The sequence below is a fragment of the Scyliorhinus torazame genome, chromosome 14, assembly GCF_047496885.1.
Source record: "Scyliorhinus torazame isolate Kashiwa2021f chromosome 14, sScyTor2.1, whole genome shotgun sequence".
Taxonomy (NCBI): Eukaryota; Metazoa; Chordata; class Chondrichthyes; order Carcharhiniformes; family Scyliorhinidae; genus Scyliorhinus; species Scyliorhinus torazame.
In genome coordinates this window covers 82105275-82129175 of record NC_092720.1, presented here as the reverse complement: position 1 = coordinate 82129175, position 23901 = coordinate 82105275, and the positions used below count along the sequence as shown (strand labels likewise).

General features: G+C 53.0%; 1 pseudogene; it reads right to left on the bottom strand.

Annotated features, from left to right (window-relative positions):
- The window catches only part of LOC140389311 (lysosomal amino acid transporter 1 homolog), a 76395-nt pseudogene extending 56334 nt beyond the window's left edge, over positions 1–20061 (bottom strand).
- Positions 20062–23901: the final 3840 nt, after the last annotated feature.

Here is a 23901-nt window from a genome sequence, read left to right as displayed (position 1 = left end):
TTACCAACACAATTTTTTCCCCTTACAAACAATAACCCCCCCCCGTAACAAAATAACACGAAAACGCACTGAGCAAGATATATACATGGCAAAATGGTATATTTACAAAGCTTTATACACTGGCTCTCTCCCGCACGTGCCAGTTTCCCCCACCCTTCATGTTATCCCCCGCTCGTCCATACCCCCAAGCAATCCCCCATCCCCCCCCCCCCCAGGGTTGCTGCTGCTGCTGACCGAACGTCCTCTAACGCTCCGCGAGATAGTCTAGGAACGGTTGCCACCGCCTGTAGAACCCCTGCGCAGACCCCCTTATGGCAAACTTAATCCTCTCCAGCTTTATGAACCCAGCCATGTCATTTATCCAGGCCTGCAGGCTGGGGGGCTTCACCTCCTTCCACATTAGCAAGATCCTTCGCCGGGCTACGAGGGACGCAAAGGCCAGAATGCCGGCCTCTTTCGCCTCCTGCACTCCCGGCTCGTCCACTACTCCAAATATTGCTAGCCCCCAGCTTGGCTTGACCCGGACTTTCACCACCTGAGATATTGCTCCGGCCACTCCTCTCCAGAACCCCTCCAGTGCCGGGCATGACCAAAACATATGGACATGGTTCGCCGGGCTCCCTGAGCACCTTCCATATCTGTCCTCTACCCCAAAGAACCTACTCAACCTCACCCCCGTCAAGTGCGTTCTGTGAACCACCTTAAATTGTATCAGGCTGAGCCTGGCACATGAGGAGGAGGAATTAACCCTACCCAGGGCATCAGCCCACAAACCTTCCTCGATCTCCTCCCCCAGCTCCTCCTCCCATTTACCCTTCAACTCTTCTGCTAGCGCTTCCTCCTCTTCTTTCATCTCTTAGTGTATTTCCCACACCTTGCCCTCCCCGACCCATACACCCAAGATCACCTGTCTTGAATTTCATGTGCCAGGAGCAACGGGAATTCCCTGACCTGTCGCCTCACAAAAGCCCTCACCTGCATATATCTAAAGGCATTTCCCGGGGGTAGCTCAAACTTCTCCTCCAGTGCCCCTAGGCTCACAAATGTCCCGTCAATGAACAGGTCCCCCATTCTTCTAATCCCCGCCCGGTGCCAGCCCTGAAACCCCCCGTCCATCTTCCCCGGGACAAACCGGTGGTTACCCCTGATCGGGGACCACACCGAGGCTCCCACTGCACCCCTGTGCCGTCTCCACTGGCCCCAGATCCTTAGCGTTGCCGCCACCACCGGGCTTGTGGTATATTTTGACGGCGAGAATGGCAGCGGTGCCGTCACCAACACCCCCAAGCTCATTCCTTTACAGGACGCCATCTCCATCCTCTTCCATGCCGCTCCCTCTCCCTCCATAGCCCACTTGCGGATCATCGCCACATTTGCTGCCCAGTAGTAGCTCCCTAGGTTTGGCAGCGCCAACCCTCCTCGGTCCCTGCTGCATTCCAGGAACCCTCTCCTTACCCTCGGGGTCTTATTCGCCCACACAAACCCCATCATACTCGTACCTACTCTCTTGAAAAAGCCCTTGGTGATCACGATGGGAAGGCACTGAAAAACAAACAAAAACCACGGAAGGACCATCATTTTGACCGACTGCACTCTACCCGCCAGCGAGAGCAGTAACATGTCCCATCTTTCACATCCTCCTCCATTTGGTCCACCAACCTCATCAGATTCAGTTTATGTAGGGCCCCCCAACTCCTGGCTATCTGGATCCCCAGATACCGAAAACTCCCCACCGCCCTCCTCAGCGGTAGGTCCCCTATCCCTCTTTCTTGGTCCCCTGCCTGTAATACAAAGAGCTCACTCTTCCCTACATTGAGCTTATAGCCCGAGAACTCCCCAAACTCCCTCAGAGTCTGCATGACCTCCACCATCCCCTCCATTGGGTCCGCCATGTACAGCAACAGGTCATCCGCGTATAGCGACACCTGATGCTCTTCTCCCCCTTGGACCACCCCCCTCCATTAATTAGACTCCCTCAGTGATATGGCCAAGGGTTCGATCGCCAATGCAAACAACAGGGGGGACAGGGGGCACCCCTGCCTCGTTCCTCGGTGCAGCCGAAAGTACTCCGAGCTCCGCCGGTTCATCACTACACTCGCCACCGGGGCTCTGTAAAGGAGCTTAACCCAGCTGATCAACCCTCCCCCGAACCCAAACCTACGTAGCACCTCCCAGAGGTACTCCCACTCTACTCGGTCAAAGGCCTTCTCTGCGCCCATAGCTGCCACTATCTCCGCCTCTCCCTCCTCCGATGGCATCATTATCACGTTTAAGAGCCGCCGCACATTAGTGTTTAATTGCCTGCCCTTTACGAATCCCGTCTGGTCCTCATGAATCACCCCCGGGACACAATCCTCAATCCTCGTGGCCAGCACTTTTGCCAATAACTTAGTATCCACATTGAGGAGCGAGATCGGCCTGTACGATCCACATTGCAGTGGGTCCTTGTCTCGCTTTAGAATCAAGGAAATTGTCACCTCCGACATTGTCGGGGGCAGGGTCCCCTCCTCTCTTGCCTCGTTAAAGGTCCTCACTATTAGCGGGGCCAACAGATCTACGTACTTTCTGTAGAACTCCACCGGGAACCCGTCCGGCCCCGGGGCCTTTCCCACCTGCATACTCCCCAAACTCTTGCTCAGCTCCTCCAACCCGATTGGTGCCCCCAAACCAGCCACCTCTTGCTCCTCCACCCTCGGGAACCTCAGTTGGTCTAGGAATCGTCTCATCCCCTCTTCCCCCCCTGGGGGCTGGGACCTGTACAGCTCTTCATAGCAGGCCTTGAATACCTTGTTTATTTTCGTTACACTCCGAAACGTGGCTCCCCTTCCATCTTTGATTCCCCTTATTTCCATCGCTGCCGTCCTCTTACGGAGCTGGTGTGCCAGCATCCGACTAGCCTTTTCCCCATACTCGTAGGTCGCCCCCTGCGCCTTCCTCCACTGTGCCTCTGCCTTCCCCGTGGTCAACAGGTCAAACTCCGCCTGGAGCTGTCGTCTTTCCCCAAGTAATCTTTCCTCCGGGGCCTCTGTGTATCTCCTGTCCACTCTCAAAATCTCCCCCACTAACCTCTCCCTTTCCATGCCCTCTGCCCTCTCCCTATGAGCCATGATGGAGATTAGCTCTCCCCTGATCACCGCCTTCAACGCCTCCCATACCAGCCCCACTCGCACCTCCCCGTTGTCGTTGGCCTCCAAGTACCTTTCGATACACCCCCTCACCTTCCCACACACCATCTCATCTGCCAACAGTCCCACATCTAGCCGCCACAGCGGGCGTTGGACCCTCTCCTCTCCCAGCCCCATTTCCACCCAGTGCGGGGCATGGTCCGAAACGGCTATGGCCGAATACTCCGTCCCCTCCACCCTCGGGATGAGCGCCCTGCCCAGAACAAAGAAATCTATCCGGGAGTAGGCTTTGTGTACAGGGGAGAAGAAAGAAAATTCCCTGGCCTGCGGTCTTGCAAACCTCCATGGGTCCACTCCCCCCATCTGATCCATAAACCCCCTAAGCACCTTGGCCGCCGCCGGCCTCTTTCCCGTCCTTGATCTGGAGCGGTCCAGTGCTGGGTCCAGCACTGTATTGAAGTCCCTCCCATTATCAGGCCCCCTACCTCCAGGTCCGGAATGCGCCCCAACATGCGCTTCATGAATCCCGCATCATCCCAGTTCGGGGCGTATACATTTACCAACACCACCCACGTCCCTTGTAGCCTACCGCTCACCATCACATATCTCCCTCCATTATCCACTACGATAGTCTTGGCCTCAAATGACACATGCTTTCCCACCAAAATTGCCACCCCTCTATTTTTCGCGTCCAGTCCCGAGTGAAATACCTGTCCTACCCATCCCCTTCTTAATCTGACCTGGTCCGCCACCTTCAGGTGTGTCTCTTAGCCACGTCTGCCTTCAGTCCCTTCAAGTGCGCGAACACTCGAGCCCTCTTCACCGGCCCATTCAGGCCCCTCAGGTTCCACGTTATCAGCCGGATTGGAGGGGTTCCTGATGGATGAGACCACATATGTCCCGTGCCGTCAGGAACTCGGCTGGTCAGGGACGGAGCATCGGGGGCGGGCCTCATGCAATGGCCTGAGGCCGTCAATACGGTGCGTGGCGTAGTCTTTGAGTACGCCACTTTGGAGGGGGCGGAGCATCGCAAAAGCGCACCATTCCCGATTCGGTCGTGAAACGTGATTCATTTGCCTTCTCCAATCTTTTTCTCTTCACATACCTATACAAAATTTTACAGTCCGTTTTATGTTCCCTGCAAGCTTACTCTCATATTCTTCTTTCCCCTTCTTAATCAATCCCTTGGTTCTCCTTTTCTGAATTCTAAACTGCTCCAAATCCTTAGGTTAATTGTTTTTCTTGGCCAATTTGTATGTCTTTTCCTTGAATCTATTGTTGTCTCTAATTTCCCTTGTCAGGGACGGTTTGACCACCATTTCCATTTTACTTTTGTGCCATACAGGAATAAACAGTTGTTGCAGTTCACCCATGCACTCTTTGAAAGTTTGCCATTACCTCCACCACCATCACTTTCAGTAATGTTTCCCAATCTATCATAACCAACTCACACCTCATACCATTGTTTCCTTTATTAAGATTCAGAACCCTAGTCTCAGAATCAATTGCGTCACTCTCCATCTTAATGAAAAATTCTATCATATTTTGGTCACTCATCTCAAGGGGTCTCACATAACTAGATTGCCAATGGTTCCTTTCTCATTACACAACACCCAGTTTAGGATGGCCTGTTCTACAGTTGTTCCTCAATTTATTGGTCCAGAAAACCATCCCATATACACCTCAGAAATTCTTCCACAATGGCATTGTGATTAATTTGATTCTCCCAATCTATATGCAGATTAAAATCACCCATAATTGCAGTGTTCCTTAATCACATGCATCTCTTATTTCATGTTTAAAGCCATTCACAACATTACCACTGCAGTTTGGGGGTCTACATATAACCCTTACTAATGTTTTTTGCCCCTTGGTGTTTCTCAGTTCTACCCATGCAGATTCCACGTTGTCAGAGCCAATATCCTTAATTTCCTCTTTAATCAGCAATACGGGCAGCACGGCATCACAGTGGTTAGCACGGGTGCTTCACAGCTCCAGGGTCTCAGGTTCGATTCCCGGCTTGTCGGTCACTGTCTGTATGGAGTCTGTATGTTCTCTCCATGTCTGCGTGGGTTTTCTCCGGGTGCTCCGGTTTCCTCCCACAGTCCAAAGATGTGCAAGTTAGGTGGATTGGCCATGCTAAATTGCCCTTCGTGTCCAAAAAGGTTAGGTGGGGTTACTGGGTTATGGGGATAGGGTGCTCTTTCCAAGGGCCGATGCAGACTCGATGAGCCAAATGGCCTCCTCCTGCACTGTAAATTCCATGTTCTATGTAATACAATGCCAACACCTTTTCCTTTTTGCCTGTCCTTCCTAAATATGGAATAGCCCTGGGTGTTCAGTTTTCATCCCTGGCCAGCCTACAGCCATGTCTCCGTAATCCCGACTCTATCATATCCGTTTATATCTATTTGCGTGATGAATTCATCCACTTTATTGTGAATGTTCAGCGCATTAGGGCACAAAGCCTTTACGCTTGTCATTTTAACATTACTTGTCCCATTCCCAAAGTTTTCCACTGTGGCCCTGAATAAAGCTGGGCCTTAGTTTCTCTGTCGATCACTTTTCTTATTCTCCTTCCTGCCTTTTGTTTTTGAGCTTGATTTCCCCTCCTCCAACTCTTTGCATAGGTTTCCATCCCCCTGCCATTTTAGTTTAAATCTTCCACAGCCACTCTCACAAATACTCTGCCTTGATCTGTGTTCTGTGTTTATGGTTGCTTGGGCTCAGGTGAGCTTATAAAGGATATTGGTTTACAGTACGTGCTAGCAACAAGTTTTCTCTTATCATTTACAGCCCCTCTGCACCCACCATTTAACATTTGAGGTCTGTGACCCTTCATCAGGACTAGGAAGAGTCAGAAATTCAATAGATTGTAAGTAAAGGACAAAAGATAAATCACTTGGTTGCATGGTGTACCCAAAACAACCTCGCTCTAAATGTCAGAAAGACCAAGGAACTGATCATTGACTTTGGGAAGCATAGCATGACACACACTCTCGTCTGCATCAATGGCTCCGAAGTGGAGATGATCGATTGCTTTAAGTTCTGGGGTCAACATCACCAACAGTCTGTCCTGGTCCACTCACGTTGATGCAACAGTCAAGAAAACCCTACAACGTCTCTACCTCCTACGGAAGCTAAAGAAATTTGGCACGTTTGCATCAACTCTTCCAAACTTCTACAAATGTGCGATAGAGAGCATCCTATCTGGCTGCATCACAGCCTGGTAGGACAACTGCTTGGTCCAAGATTGCAAAAAACTGCAGAGTGTGGTGAACTCAGCCTAACACATCACACAAGCTTGCCACCCCCACATTGATTCTGTATACACCTCCCGCTGTCTCAGGAAGGCAGACAGCATTATCAGAGACCACTCCCACCCTGGCATTGCCTTCTTCCAGACCCTTCCATCAGGCAGAAAGCACAGAAGTCTGAAGACCCGCACATCCAGACATAGGAACAGCTTCTTCCCCACAGCTACAAGACTCCTCAACGACTCCCCCATGGACCGATCTGTTCCCTGTAAGAACACTATTCACGACACCCTATGCTGCTCTTGCTCAAGTATTTGCTTTGTTTGGCCCATTGTTCCGCTCTGTAGCCAATCACCGTTTGTCGATGTACCATTTGTCAATGTACTTTGTTGATTATTCTTTTTGGCTACTATGTACGTACTGTGTATGTTCCCTCAGCCGCAGAAAAATACTTTTCACTGTACTGCGGTACATGTGACAATAATTCAAATCAAATCAAATGAAATCAAAAGGAGGACTGAGATTGAAGACAGAAGATATTAAATGACAATAGGAGTTGGTGGTACAGGGCCAAGGGGAGGAGTAATGGAACAAAATGAAAACAAAGTAACTGTAAGGAGGGCAGAATGGACTCCAATATGATAGAAATAAACTGTGGACTAGGGGAACATGTGGCAGATGATATTGAATGTAGAAAAGTGTGAAGTGATACATTTTGGTTGGGAGGGTCTGGCAGAAGGCAATGCCTGGGTGGGAGGGGTCTCTGATAATGCTGTCTGCCTTCCTGAGGCAGCGGAAGGTGTATACAGAATCAAAAAAAAATAAAGGATACAGTGTCTAGAGGAGGTGCAAATGGCAGAAGGTTGAACAGCTGCCGACCCAAAGAAAGAAAGCAAAATCAACCTACATAAAACAACAAAACAATGTAAGGAGGTTACTGTCTGAACTGTTGAACTCAGCGTTGAGTCTGAAAGACTGTTAAGTACCTAATTGATTGATGAGGTATCGTTTCTCGAGCTGGCTTTGACCTCCATTGTGAACGTTAGGAGGGCTTAAGGATTTCTTCAGGAAATCAGCTGACTGAACCTTTCTCTGAACTGCTTCTACTGCAAATATATCCCCCCTTAAATAAAGGAGACCAAAACTGTCTACTCTCCAAATGTAGTCTCACTGAAGCCTGTGGTAGTCACCACTAGCAGAATTAAATGTATTACGTACGACACGTATAGTAGAGGTACATGGGTAAATCCCTGCCTGCTGGCTCCGCCCAGTAGGCGGCGTATAAATGTGTGTGCTCACCGGTGCTGCAGCCATTGTACAGGAGGCACAACATCTTTGCTCAATAAAACCTCGGTTATTCCACTACTCTCGTCTTTGTGGTAATTATTAAACAACGCTTCCAATTACCACAAATATATTTGCAGTAGAAGCAGTTAAGAGAAGGTTCAGTCAGCTGATTTCCTGAAGAAATCCTTAAGCCCTCCTAACGTTCACAATGGAGGTCAAAGCCAGCTCGAGAAACAATACCTCATCAATCAATTAGGTACTTAATGAGCAAAGAATTTTAAAATGATGGATCTTCACATCAAGCCAGATCGCCTGCAGGTGAGCCCTCAAGCAGCCAACGCTTTTCCGCTTTTGACCACTGGCTAGCCTGCTTCGAAAGCTACCTCCGAACATCCGCTGAGGAACCCTCGAACGGGCAGAAGCTCCAAGTCCTTTATTCACAGGTGAACCCCGACATTTTTTCTCTCATCCGGGATGCGCCCACTTACTCCGAAGCGATGGAGCTCCTGAAGGGACATTACGTTCGGCCAGTCAATCAACTATACGCCAGGCACCTCCTGCCCACGAGACAGCAACTCCCCGGTGAGTCTCTGGACGATTTCTGGCATGCCCTGGAACTATGACTGCCAGGCAGTTTCGGCAGTCCAGCACACAGAAATTTTAATCCGAGACACCTTTGTTACGGGCATGAGGTCTGCATACGTCCGCCAACGCCTACTGGAAGGGGGTACGCTTGATCCTGCGGGAACTAGGCAGCTCGTGAACTAGTTAGAAGTGGCCTCCCATAACATCCAGTCGTATGCCCCCGACTGCGCGGCACCCTCATGGGCATCGTGGGCCCCACCAGCTGCTGAATCCAGATCACCACAAACCTGCGCCACGCAGTAGCCAGCCAACCCTGGGGGCCCCAAGTGCTATTTTTGCGGGCAGAACAAACACCCCCGGCAGCACTGCCCGGCGCGGAGTGCGACCTGCAATGGGTGTGGGAAGAAAGGACACTTTGTTTCTGTTTGCCAGACCCGGTCGGTCGCCGCTGTTTCCAGGCCCGGCGTTGTCTTCATCCTCCACGTGCGACCCAGTGGGCGCCGCCATTTTCCTCCTCGCAAGCCACGTGCGGCCCGTGGGTGCCCCCATCTTCTTCTCTGCAGGCCACGTGCGGCCCGCGGGTGCCGCCATCTTTGATGCCGCCCGCCATGTGCGCCCCGTGGGCACCGCCATTTTCCTCCTCGCAAGCCACGTGCGGCCCGTGGGTGCCCCCATCTTCTTCTCTGCAGGCCACGTGCGGCCCGCGGGTGCCGCCATCTTTGATGCCGCCCGCCATGTGCGCCCCGTGGGCGCCGCCATCTTCGTCGTCATTTTAGATGGCGCCTCAGGACCCCTGCTCGTCTGGCCGTTCATCGCCTGCCACTGCCTCCACCACCGCTGACCAGCCCGGGACCTCCCAGCATCTGCCGCAGATCGCCTCGATCACTCTGTATCAATCCCGGCCCCGCAACCTCACTACCGCAACAACGACGGTGAAAATCAATGGGCACGAGACGACCTGCCTTTTTGACTCCGGGAGCACAGAGAGCTTCATCCACCCCACGGCGGTAAGGCGCTGCTCCCTCACGGTACACCCCGTTACCCAGAAAATCTCCCTGGCCTCCGGATCCCATTCCGTGGGAATCCGGGGGTACTGTGTCGCGACCCTCACCGTCCAAGGCGTAGAGTTTACCAACTTCTGGCTCTACGTCCTCCCCACCTCTGCGCTGCCCTGTTACTCGGCCTGGACTTCTGGTGCCACCTCCAAAGCTTAACCTTAAAATTTGGCGGACCCCTACCCCCCTCACTGTATGCAGCCTCGCGACCCTTAAGGTCGATCCACCTTCCTTGTTTGCGAACCTCACCCCGGATTGCAAACCCGTCGCCGACAGGAGCAGACAGTACAGTGCCCAGGACAGGACCTTCATCAGGTCGGAGATCCAACGGCTTCTGCGGGAAGGGGTCATTGAGGCCAGTAACAGCCCCTGGAGAGCCCAAGTGGTAGTAGTAAAGACTGGGGAGAAGCACAGGATGGTCATTGACTACAGTCAGACCATCAATCGGTTTACGCAGCTCGGCACATACCCCCTCCCACGCATATCTGACATGGTCAATCAGATTGCGCAGTATCGGGTCTGTTCCACAGTGGACCTGAAGTCCGCCTACCACCAGCTCCCCATCCGCCCGGAGGACTGCCAATACACTGCATTCGAAGCAGATGCCTGCCTCTACCACTTCTTTAGGGTTCCCTTTGGCGTAACTAATGGGGTCTCGGTCTTCCAACATGTGATGGACCGAATGGTTGACCGGTACGGACTGCGGGCCACCTTCCCATACCTAGATAATGTCACCATCTGCGGCCACGATCAGCAGGGCCATGACACTAACCTCCAAAAATTCCTCCAGGCCGTCAATAGGGTACAATAGGGAGAAATGCGTGTTCAGCACCAACCGCTTAGCCATCCTTGGCTATGTTGTGGAAAATGGAGTGCTAGGGCCCGACCCCAACTGCATGCGCCCCCTCATGGGACACCCCTTCCCCCACTGCCCCAAGGCCCTGAAACGGTGCCTGGGGTTTTTCTCCTACTATCCCCAGTTGGTCCCTAACTATGCGGACAAGGCCCGCCCACTCATTCAGTCCACGGTTTTTCACCTGATGGCTGAGGCCCGCCAGGCCTTCAACCGCATCAAGGCAGACATCGCCAAGGCCATGATGCACACGGTCGACGCGTCCCTCCCCTTCCAGGTCGAGAGCGATGCATCAGACGTAGCTCTGGCCCCCACGCTCCTACAGGCGGGCAGGCCTGTGGCCTTCTTTTCCTGCACCCTCCATGCCTCCGAAATTTGGCACTCCTCTGTCGAAAAGGAGGCCCAAGCCATTGTGGCAGCTGTGCGGCATTGGAGGCATTGCCTGGCCGGCAGGAGATTCACTCTCCTCATTGACCAACGGTTGCCTTGTCCGCATAGTTGCCTTCATGTTCAATAACACACAGTGGGGCAAGATCAAAAACGATAAGATCTTGAGGTGGAGGATCGAGCTCTCCATCTATAATTACAAGATTTTGTATTGCCCGGGGAAGCTCAACGAGCCCCCTGATGCTCTATCCCGCGGTACATGTGCCAGCGCACAAGTGGACCGACTCCGGGCTCTCCACTATGACCTCTGCCACCCGGGGGTCACCCGGTTCTTCCATTTCATCAAGGCCCGCAACCTGCCTTACTCCATTGAAGAGGTCAGGACTGTCACCAGAGACTGCCAGCTCCACGCGGAGTGCAAGCCGCATCTCTACCGGCCAGATCGAGCACACCTGGTGAAGGCCTCCCACCCCTTTGAGCGCCTCAGAATGGACTTCAAAGGGCCCCTCCCCTCCACCGACCACAACACGTATTTTCTGAACATGGTCGATGAGTACTCCCGGTTCCCTTTCGCCATCCCATGCCCCGATATGACTTCTGCCACGGTCATTAAAGCCCTCAACACAATCTTCACACTGTTCGGTTTCCCCACCTACGTCCACAGCGATCGGGGATCCTTTTTTATGAGTGATGAACTGCGTCAGTTCCTGCTCAGCAAGGGCATCGCCTCAAGCAGGACAACCAGCTGCAACGCCCGGGGAAACGGACAGGTGGAGAAGGAGAACGGGATGGTCTGGAAGGCTGTCCTGCTGGCCCTGTGGTTTAAAAATCTCCCGCTGGCAGAAGGTCCTCCCCGACACGCTCCACTCCATCCGATCGCTCCTCTGCACCGCGACTAACGAGAACCCTCACGAACGTCTCTTTGCCTTCCCCAGGAAGTCCACCTCCGGGGTCTCACTCCCAATATGGTTGACTGTTCCTGGACCCATCCTCCTCAGGAACCATGTGCGGACCCATAAGTTGGACCCTTTGGGCGAAAGAATCCACCTCCTACATGCGAACCCGCAATATGCCTACGTGGCGCACCCCGTCGGGCGCCAGGACACAGTCTCCCTCCGGGACCTGGCACCAGCGTGATCCCCACCCATGGCCCCCGACCTGACATCGCCCCCCCGCCCCCCCCCCCCCGGTTGCCTCATTCACTCCTGCGCCACTCACCCTCCCCCCCCAGCGAACCTCACCATAGCCCCCGCCCCAGGAGGATCCGTCCTCCCACTGGCCCCACTCAGGGGTGACGAAGACGAGGACAACACACTCCTGGAGTCACTGGTGACCAATTCGGCGCCCACATCACCACCAGGACTGAGGCGATCGCAGAGGAGGGTCAAGGCCCCCGACAGACTGAACTTGTAATTTTTCCACCCCACCGGACTCTTTTTTTAACAGGAGGTGAATGTGGTAGTCACCACTAGCAGTATTATATGTATTACGGTAAGACAGTACAGTAGAGGTACATGGGTAAATTCCTGCCTGCTGGCTCCACCCAGTAGGCGGCGTATAAATGTGTGTGCTCGCCGGTGCTGCAGCCATTCTGGTGGCAGCTACAGGAGGCACAACATCTTTGCTCAATAAAGCCTCGATTATTCCACTGCTCTCGTCTTTGTGGTAACTGATAGTGCATCAAGGCCCAGCGCAGATTTAGTGATAGATTCCTGATTTTATATTCGAATCCCATTGCAACAAAGACCGACATTCCATTTGACTTCTCAAGCACTTGCTGGACCTGCATGATGACCATTTGTGATTCATATACTGGGTCGCCCAGATCCCTCTGGAACACAGATTTGGCAGTCTCTCTGCACCTGAATGATACTCTGTTTTTTCTATTCTTCCAGCCAAAGTGGACATGCTGACACTTTCCCACTGCTTTTCCCACTGCTTTTTAAAATCTAAGTTAAAACTTAGACTTGGATGTGCAGGGTACAATTTCAAAATTTGCATATTACACAAAACTTGGATGCATTGTGAACTGTGATGTAATGGACTTTAAAGGACACATAGACAGGTTAGTGGTATAGGTGGCAAATAGCAGCTAACATTTAATACAGAGAAGTGTGAAATGATACATTCTAGTAGGAAGAATGAGGAAAGATATAATAAAAGGGATACAGTGCCCAGAAGAGGTGCAGGAGCAGAGGGACCTGGGTATATGTGCACAAATCATTGAAGATAGCAGGGCAAGATGCAAAAATTATTAGTAAGGCGCACAGCATTCTGGGCTTTCCAAATAGAAGCATAATGTGGAAAGTTATGGACTAGAAATTTATAACCCCCTCACCTCAGGTTCTGAGGCCGGGGGAATGGGAGTGAGGGAGGGGTGGAGAAGGGGGTGCAGGAAGCATTAAATAGCCTGGACAGGATTCCCTGCAGGTTCCTTCCTGCCCTGTGATGCGACCATCAATTCACTCAAAGACACGAGGAGAAGGAAACCGTGGTTTTAATCAGCTTAGAACAGTGCCTGCCTGCGACTGGTACAATACTGGGAACTGCCTGCAGGTCAGCTGCACTTTATACTTCCTCTTGAGGGGAGGAGCCATGGGCGGAGCCCGTACATGCCCCAACATATCCCCCTGTGGGTGAGGCCACACAATGGCCCATAGGTGGAGCCCACAGGGTTAACAACATAACACAACAGCAGAACATGATACAAATGCACTGGTGAATTATTAGCACTATACATTCACCACATTCACCCCCTGTTAAAAAATGAAGTCCGGCGGGGGTGACGGGCTCATAGGTTCAGCCGGTCCGGCGCACGGATTGTGCGCTGTGATCGCCGAAGGACTGGTGTTGCAGCCGGTCCGGGTGGCTGTGGAAGTGGGTCCGGTGCGGGCAAAGGCGTGGACTCCAGGAGCGGCTCTTCCGGAGCTTCATTCCTGTGGACCGATGTGGTGGGTAGGAGGGAGCGCGGGAGCCATATAGGGGTGGGGGCGCTGGACATGGTAGGTTGGACGGGATATAGTGTGGGGGCTGCGGTGGTGGTGGTGGAGCCTGCGGGCACCAGGTGCCGGAGAGAGCTGGTATCTTGTCGGCCATCGGGGTGTTCGACATAAGCATATTGTGGGTTGGAGTGTAGGAGCTGGACCCTCTCCACCAGGGGGTCGGTCTTATGGCTCCGAACGTGTTTTCGGAGTAGGACTGGTCCCGGTGTCTTCAGCCAGGATGGAAGCGAGGCCCCTGAGGTAGCTCCCCTAGGGAAAACATACAAGCGGTCATGAGGAGTCTGGATTGTGGCCGTGCAAAGGAGGGACCTGATAGAGTGGAGGGCATCGGGGAGGACCTCCTGCCAGTGAGAAACTAGGAGATTCCTGGACCGCAGGGTCAGAAGGACGGTCTTCCAGACCGTCGCGTTCTCCCTCTCCACCTGCCCGTTTCCCCTGGGGTTATAACTGGTCGTCCTGCTCGAGGTGATGCCCTTACTGAGCAGGTACTGATGCAGTTCGTCGCTCATGAACGACGAGCCCCGGTCACTGTGGACATAACTGGGGAAACCAAACAGGGTGAAGACATTATGCAGGGCTTTAATGACAGTGGGAGTGGTCATATCGGGGCAGGGGATGGCAAATGGGAAGCGGGAGAACTCATCTATGATGTTGAGAAAGTATGTATTGCGGTTATTGGAGGGGAGGGGCCCTTTGAAATCGATACTGAGGCGTTCAAAGGGCTGGGATGCCTTTACCAGGTGGACCTTATACGGTCGATAGAAGTGCGGTTTACACTCCGCACAGATTTGGCAGTCCCTGGTCATGGCTCTGACCTCCTCGGTGGTGTAGGGCAGGTTGCGGGCCTTGATATAATGGGTGAGCCAGGTGACCCCCAGGTGGCAGAGGTCATCGTGGATAGCCCGTAGTCGGTCATCTTGCGCGTTGGCGCATGTGCCGCGGGACAGGGCATCTGGGGGCTCGTTGAGCTTCCCAGGGCGATATACTATATCGTAGTTATAGGTGGAGAGTTCGATCCTCCACCTCAAGATCTTATCGTTCTTGATTTTGCCCCGCTGAGTATTGTCGAATATGAACGCTACCGATCGTTGGTCGGTGACGAGGGTAAACCTCCTACCAGCGAGGTAGTGCCTCCAGTGCCGCATGGCTTCCACGATGGCATGGGCTTCTTTTTCAACCGAGGTGTGTCGAATTTCAGAGGTGGTGAGGGTGTGTGAAAAGAACACTACCGGTCTGCCTGCTTGATTGAGGGTAGCGGCGAGAGCGAGCTATGGTGCATCGCTCTCCACCTGGAAGTGGATGGACTCGTCCACCGCGCGCATCGCGGCTTTGGCGATGTCCGCCTTGATGCAGCTGAAGGCCTGGCGGGCCTCAGTTGCCAGTGGAAAAATGGTGGCCTTAATTAGTGGGCGGGCTTTGTCCGCATACTGGGGGACCCACTGGGCGTAATGGGAGAAGAATCCAAGGCACCTCTTCAGGGCCTTGGGACAGTGAGGGAGAGGGAGTTGCAGGAGGGGGCGCATACGGTCAGGGTCAGGTTCTAAGACCCCGTTTTCCACGCATCGCTGAGGATGGCTAGTCTGGTTGTGCGGAAAACGCATTTCTCCTTGTTGTATGTGAGGTTGAGTTTTTGGGCGGTTTGGAGAAATCGGTGGAGGTTGGCGCCATGGTCCTGCTGATCATGGCCGCAGATGGTGGCATTGTCCAAGTACGGAAATGTGGCCCACAGCCCGTACTGGTCCACCATTCGGTCCATTGCTCTTTGGAACACCAAAACCCCATTCGTGACGCCAAAGGGGACCCGGAGGAAATGGAAAAGGCGGCCGTCTGCCTCAAAAGCCATGTAGTGGCGGTCCTCCGGGTGGATTGGGAGCTGGTGGTATGCAGACTTCAGATCCACCGTGGAGAACACGCGGTAGTGTGCAATCTGGTTTACCATGTCTGTGATCCGGGGAAGGGGGTATGCATCGAGTTGCGTAAACTGGTTAATGGTTTGGCTGTAATCAATTACCATCCGGAACTTTTCCCCGGTCTTGACGACCACCACCTGAGCTCTCCAGGGGCTATTGCTGGCCTCTATGGCCCCCTCCCGCAAGAGATGCTGGACCTCGGACCTAATGAACGTCCTGTCCTGCATGCTATACCGCGTACTTCTGGTGGCGGCTGGCTTGCAGTCGGCGGTGAGGTTTGCGAAGAGTGGGGGAGGGTCGACTTTTAGGGTCGCGAGGCTGCATATGGTGAGTGGAGGAAGGGGCCCCCCGAACCTAAGAGTAAGGCTCCTGAGGTTACATTGGAAGTCGAGTCCCAATAGGAGAGGAGCGCAGAGGTCTGGGAGCACATATAGTTGAAAATTAGCGTACTCAGCGCCCTGTATCGCTAGGGTTGCAGTAGTGCACCCTTGGATTTGCACCGAATGCGACCGAGAGGCGAGGGAGATGATTTGTTGCGTCGGGAAAATTGGGAGCGAGCAGCGTCTTGCCATGTCTGGGTGAATGGAGCTCTCTATGCTCCCGGAGTCGAAAAGGCAGGGAGTCTTGTGCCCGTTAACCCAGACGGCCATCATGGAGCTCCGGAGGTGCTTGGGTCGCGACTGGTCCAGGGTGACCGCCCTGAGTTGCGGGTAGCCGACGGCGTGATCGGAGGTGCTGGGGCGGCCCCGCGATGACTGTCCGTGTAGGTCGTACGCGTCGAGCAGCATAGCAGATGGCGGCCAAGATGGAGGCCCCTGTTGGTCGAGCGTGGCAGGCGGTGAGGAAGATGGCGTCCAAGATGGCGGCCCCCATGGATTGCACGTGGCCGGCCACGTGGGGGAGGATGGCCAAGATGGCGGCCCCCGTTAGTCGTACGTGGTGTGAGGGGGCGGAGTCAGCAGACACGCTGCCACATTGCGGGGTCTGCGGGCCTGTGAGTCTGAGGATCGAGTCTGTGAGTTAGAGTTCTTAGACCTGGCCAGGCAGACCTTGGCGAAGTGTCCTTTTCGCCCGCAGCTGCTGCAGTTTACGTTGCGGGCCGGGCAGTGCTGCCAGGGGTGTTGAGACTGGCCGCAAAAATAGCAGGGTAGCTCCCCATGATGGGCAGGCGGCCGCGCGGCACAGGCCTGGGGTAGTCTCTGGTCGGGGGTCCACGAGGGGGTCGCGTGGTCAGTCGGGAACACAGTAAGGCTCTGAAAAGCGGCCTCCAGGGAGGTGGCTAACTTTACCGTGTCATCCACGTCCTGGGTTCCTTTTGCGAGCAGGCGCTGTCTCACATAATTCGACTGGACTCCCGCCACATAGACGTCTCAGACGGCGGGCTCCATGTGCTGAGCGGCCATAACGGCCTGGTAATTACAGTTGCGTGCGAGGGCTTTGAGGTCGCGTAGGTAGTCATCTAGCGATTCCACCGGGCACTGGCAGCGAGTGGTGAAGACACGTCGCGCGTAGACCTCGTTCACAGGCCGTATGTAGAGGCGTTCGAGCAGCGCGAGGGCATCTGGATAGGAGGCGGCCTTGTCGAGCTGGACAGAAATGCGATGGCTCACCCATGCGTGGAGGAGGCTCAGCTTCTGTTCATCAGTGACGGATGGCATAGATGACGCGGCGAGGTAGGCCTTGAAGCATCGAAGCCAGTGCGAAAAAAATTATTTCGCTTCCGAGGCCTGTGGATCGAGTTCCAGTCTATCAGGTTTGAGGGCTGATTCCATAGCAGTATTTTAAGCTGATTAAATTGATGCGACCATCAATTCACTGAGAGACACGTTGAGAAGTAAACCGTGGTTTTAATCAGCTTAGAACTGAGCCTGCCTGTGACCGGTACAACAAAGAATGCGGCCCTGCAGGTCAGCTGCCTTTATACTTCCTGTATACTTTATACTTCCTGTAAGGGGTGGAACCATGGGCGAGCCCATACATGCCCCAACATATCCCCCTGTGGGTGAAGCCACACAATGGCCCATAGGTGGAGCCCACAGGGTTAACAACATAACACAACAGCAGAACATGATACAAATGCACTGGTGAATTATTAGCACTATACATTCACCACACCCTGCACCACACGTGATTTTATGGTGGGGCAGACAAGGGCCTCAGATGGAAGGCCACCTGCACCCCCATGCCCCATTCCCCTTTTCCTGCCCAGCTTCAATTTTTAAGCAGGCGCAGGGTGGGAAACGGAAGAGATTTTCACCCTTGATCTCGGCAGGAAGGGAAGAAGCACCTCAATCAGTAGGGATCTCCCTCTCCCCAGCAACCTCCTGCCCCACCTGCCTCCCTCCCCCGACACCGAGATCATCCCCTTTCCCGACAGCCAAGGCAGAAGTGCAGTCCTGAGACTTAACCTCAGTCACGGTGCTGCAAGGAGAGCTGACTGCCAATCTGATTGACTGACAGCTCTCCAAGGCTGGGCTTTTGTCCAAGTGAGGATGGGCGTCCTGCCTGCTGCCAAGCGAAGCTCAAACGAGTGTGAAATTGCAGCGGGCTTGTAGGCATGCGTTCCCCACTGACTCTCAGGATGATGGGCTCCAGGCATTCACCATCCTAAAAATTCAGGCCGTGGTGAACATCTAAAGGACACTGGTTCAACCTCAACTGAACTACTTTGTTCAATTCTGGGAATTTTAGCAAGAATGAGAAGAGGCTGCAGAAAAGAGTTTGAGAATGGTTCAGGGATGAGAGACATAGATAGATTGGAGAAGCTGGGACTGTTCTCTTTAAAGAAGAGAAGGTTGAGAGGTGAACCGATAGAGGGGTTCAAAGTAATGCGGGGTCTGGACAGAGCAGATGGTGAGGAACTGATCCCATCGGTGGCAGGATTGAGTACCAGAGGACACAAATATAAGATGACTGGCAAAAGAACCAGTGACAACTTTAGGAGAAACATTTTATAGAGTGAGTGTTTAGAACTTTAAATGCACTGCCTGACACGTCAGTGACGATAGATTCCATCATGCCTTTTAAAAGGGAATTGGATAATTATTTGAAGAGAAAAAGGTTGGAGGGCCATGGTTGGAGGGGAAAAGGTGTGACTAACCAAGTTGCAAACAGCCAGCATGGAAACAACAGGCCGAATGGCCTTCCTCTGTGCTGTAACCACCCAGTGATTCTTCGACAAGCTGATTCCAGTGCATTCCACAGCTCAGCTATTTGTGAGAAACTGGGTGAAATCCTGGTATTTCAAATGACATGACCAGATGGATACTCAGCTCAGACACAGAAACAGGGGCGCGATTCTCCGACCCCCCACCGGGTCGGAGAATCGCCGGGGGCTGGCGTGAATCCCGTCCCCGCCGTGACCCGAATTCTCCACCACCAGAGATTCGCCGGGGGCGGGAATCGCGCCGCGCCAGACGATGAGCCTACCCCCGGCAATTCTCCGGCACGCGATGGGCCGAAGTCCCGCCACTGTCAACCCTCTCCCGTCGGCGTGGATTAAACCACCTTTTGAACGGCGGTACAAGGCGGCGTGGGCAGGCTCCGGGGTCCTGGGGGGGGGGGGGGCGTGGGGTGATCTGGCCCCGGGGGGTGCCGCCACGGTGGTCAGGCCCGCGATCGGGGCCCACTGATCCGCAGGCGGGCCTGTGCCATGGGGGTAACTCTTTTTCTTCCGCCTTCGCCATGGTTTTCACTATGGCGGAGGTGGAAGAGACCCCCTCCCCTGCGCATGGCGGGGATGACGTCAGCAGCCGCTGACGCTCCCAAGCATGCGTCGCCCGGCAAAGACCTTTCGGCGCCGGCTGGCGTGGCGCCAAAGACCTTTCCCGCCAGCTGGCAGAGCGGAAACCACTCCGGCGCAGGCCTAGCCCCTCAAGGTGAGGGCCTCCGCACCTTTGGGGCGGCCTGACGCTGGAGTGGTTCCCGCCACTCCATTATGCCGGAACCCCCCCGCCCCGTGGGTAGGGGAGAATTGCGCCCCAGATCTTTCTTGCTTTGTATCTGTCACCTTATGAGGAGTAGCAAACAACGCAAGATCTATTACTATATATACACTATATAAATTACACTGACCTAATTATTGTACAATAAGCATTACATTTGACCATTAAAAATGCTTAACTCACACAATGACAATTACAGTCATTGATGCAGAGGTTCAAAAACCATTTATCCTTACGGCACAGAGAAGATTTACAGTACCTTTTTGTACAATTGGGAGCTATCCATTATTTTACACTAGCTGATGGCACCATAGCAACAAATAGCTTTTCTGTAATAAATATGTTTGAACTTCTACAATCAAAATGTATTTTTAGAATCTTAGAAAATGAATCAACATAATAAAACTCATGAGGTTAAAAATGCGCAGCAGTGTTGTGGATTCATGGCTTTTGTTAAAAACTTACGGTAGAGCAGCAAAAGGAAAACAGCCAATCGAGGCAAGTCCTAGGGCGGCACTCCAGAATTCCCACAGATTCTGTACACATTCTTCCATCACAGAGGATATCCAGCTTTCATTGCCACATAACACACCATTCTTTTCCACAGTGACATTGGGTTCATGTTGGTTCCTCAGAAGCTGGAGTAAAACTCTCATGATACAGGCACAGGGAAACTGGAGATAGGCGACTACAATATCCTGGACCTGGAACTTGAGACAGGAATTTGTTGCTTTATGGTTGGCCACTGAGGTCTTATCAGCTGAACGGATCCTGGTGCAGTTCCACCATGAGTCACCCTGAAAAAAAAATGTCTTTGCATTAGTTCAGTCTAAAAGTTTGTCTTGACTAAAATGTTACTCATGAAAAATCACTATAGGGGCCAAATCATCAAGGGGGCAAACGATCTACTGCTGCTCCCAAAAAAATGTAGAAAGGGAAGCTTCACAGATAGGAACAAAAATGCCCGAAAAGCCTGTTTAAAATACCTTCTTTAGAATTACTTAAAAAACCACAACACAAAAATGGGTCATCTGACAAAATCAGCCTGTGGTTACGTTTGGTTTTCACCCTTAAATCCGATGTGCCTGGCACTATTCGCATTCCTTCAAACACCTATCCAGCCCATTATGGAATGCTGATGTGGGCCTGGATTTTGGGGGAGTTGGAATGACTCCGCCCCTCATTGAAAACGGCGCTGAGGCCCCAAATCCGAGAGTCCTGCTCCCCATGTTTGGCACAAAGCATTGGGGGGAGGGGGCCGGCAAAACTTTGGCAGAGCCGATTTCTCACACGCCTATTTCACAGAGGTGACGGCACATTCAAAAGTGTAGCTAACTGCAAGCAGAAGCAATTTTCTGAACTTGACTCCTGTGACTTATGACTTTGTGCAAAGGTCGTCAAGCTAGCAGAAAAAGGTCTTTGGAGACTGCCAAAAATGTAAAGCTCAGCCATTCCAAACACAGGTGTGTGGCTGACACCCAAGGGAGTTGGAGGGTGGGGCCTGTGACCTTGGAAGGACACATCTCTTTGGCCTTCCTGACTCGGCCATCCAGATGGGAGTGAAATGGGATAACTGAAATGATTTTGTATCAAGATTGATAGGGAGTCATTACGCTCCAGGTACTGACAAACCTCTTGAAAGCAAAAGGCGAGGTAACAGGGAACATCTGGGATGTCCCACTCATTGATTGGGTTATGTGACGTATGCACTAAATCAACATCAGTAATTGAGGGCTGTACCAAACAATATCAGAACCAAGTTCTATAAATTGAAACACAGGCTTTGCATTGCTGACAGATTGCTTTGAAAGCAACCAGGATAAATCGGATCACTCCAGCATGTCCTTTAATTAAAGGGCGAGTATCTCCGGAAAGATTTCAAGTGTGGTAGCGAGCGGGAGTTGCCGCGAGCCTCCCGGCACTTGGCCCAGCGAGGCCGGCAACGCAATTCAACGTTAATTGGTCCACTTGACGAGGCCTCAGGGGTTTCTCACCACAAATGAAGGCTCGCCAGCTGATTCACCAGCTCCATGCTCGTCAGTCCCCCCGCTAACAAGGTCGAGCAGCATTTAAGCTGCACTTGCTCAGCTAACCCCAGGAGCTCGCAACAATGGCATCACAGAGACCAGCCCCACGATTCGGGAATGCTGACCTGGGGAGGCTGCTAGACACCGTGGAGGCCAGGAGGGAGAGTGGGGAATTGTACACATTAAACACCCTTGTGCACAACCAGTAGGATGACTCTATCACTTTCTTCTGCAATGTGAGCCGACCTCCTAACCCTTGGCCCATCTCTCCAGGCAACCCCCCATCTCCGGGTACACTGCATGCAGGTGATGGGTGTGAGCGAGCACTCATTAGACAGGCAGGGGTCAAACTATGGCATAGATTGAGGAACACCGGCGCGCAGCTCTCAGTGGGTGATCATCAACCCCACTGCCCTTGACAGTGACCCGCTGATGGTGCCGACACAGTCCCAACACCTGGAATGATGTGACACGTACCCTGGGAAGGTGGGAAATAGGAGTGGGGATGATGGACCAGGCCACATCCTAAAGGAAGCGGGCGAGAATGAGGGCCTCTCTGGCCCTCCGAGTTTGCCGGACCCTCATCTGTATTGTCTGGCTGTTCCTCCAGTCGCTCCCTGGCCTCGTCCTCCAGTCCATGCTGGTTCAGCACCACTTCATCGTCCTCGTTCTCCTCCTCCTCGGTGGCCACATGTTCCTCATCACCAACCTCCAGCTCATCGCCCCACTACTTTGCGAGGTAGTGGAGGGCACAGCAAACCACAACAAAGTGGGCCACCCTCCGGGGGGTGTACTGCAGGGCACCACCGGGGCGTCGAGGCATCGGAACCATAACTTGAGGAGTCTGATGCACCACTCAATCACAGCCCAGCTGGCCACATGGGCCACATTTTATCGTGTCTCCTCTTCGGTCACCGGCCTCCATACTGGTGTCATTAGCCAGATCCTCAATGGATATCCGTTATCCCCCAAGAGCCAGCCACCCATCCTGGGGTGCACCTCAGGAGAGGCTGGGGATGACCGACTGCCCCAGGATGTAGGCATTACCCGGAAAGCAGGTACACATGTGCATGATCTTCATCTGGTGGTTGCACACGAGCTGTATGTTCAGGGAGTGGAATATCTTTCTGTTAACATAGGGCACCCTCAGATGACCCGGTGAGCGCAGGGCAACATGCATGGCATCTATTACACCCTGGACCTGGGGCATCCTGGCGATGGCAGAGGAATCTGCTGCCCTGGCATCTTGTTGGGCTTGGTCCACGTCAAAGATGATGTATTTTTCTTCCCGGGCATACAGAGCATTTGTGACCTGTCGGATGCACCTGTGGTCTGTGGCCTGCGAGATTCCGCACACGTTGCCCTCGAGCCCTGGAATGATCCCTTGATGGCCACCGGGAGTGGTGTCCGCCTCCTCCTCCACGTGGTGCCAAGTCCACGAGTACATAGCACAGGTGCCGCACCGTCTCCTTGTTGAAGTAGAGCCTTCTGCGGCACACCACAGAGAAAATGCTGGAAAATCTGAGCAGGTCTGGCAGCATCTGTAGGGAGAGACAAGAACTAACGTTTCGAGTTCCGATGATCCTTTGTTGACAATTCACCAGCTTTGTTTCGCTTGAGCGAGAGCGTACCCCGGCCGGAGAATCATGCCCAAAGATTTTGGTTACTAAAAGCTCGAAGATTCAAGAGTGGTTATCATTTTTCCACAATAGGAGGAAGGAGAGTATTGATAAGAGGATGAGTGTACATTGTGTCAAACAAGATGCTGAAGTGGGGATGGCACAATCGCATATTCAGGCCATAGAGGCCCGAACAGCAGCATAATGTAGCCAGAGGCAGCTACAAGACCAGGAATTGGAGGGAGCACAGTGCACAACAGGAAGAGAGAGGAGGACCTTCACAAGCTTTTACCCCAAGTTAAGGGTACACATACTCCGAAGGTCACACCTGAACAGGACAGAAAGCAATGCTGAAGAAGGCTGAGATTATCCCAATAAATTGTCACAGAGATATGCCACGATGAAACAGGATCTGGCATGGCAGTTTACCAATCTGCATACCCTACCAATGGCTCTTAAGATCAAAGTAGCTCTAAGTTTTTCTGCTGACAGCTCAATCCAGGGGTTTCACAACCCGCTGCCCACAGGTGTCCTTGCTTGGGTGGGAGTGCACATTGACTTCCTGATGGATGTGGTTGCCCAGAAGCAGAGTGCAAGGAGCTTTGTGGAAATAGCAGGTTTCCCTCAAGCACAGGGTGCTATCAACTGCAGGCACATCACTTTAAGGGCACCAAATAAATCAACCAAATCCTTCCTGGAAATCCTTCCCTTCCTGAATGTGCAGGTAGCCCTCGAAACTGCCATGATTCTTTCATAAAATCATGAAGCATTATTATCTCCAAGGGAATGTGCAAACTGTCTCTGTCACCTCCTCCTGCACTCTGGTGCAACACCCTTCACCATGTGCATC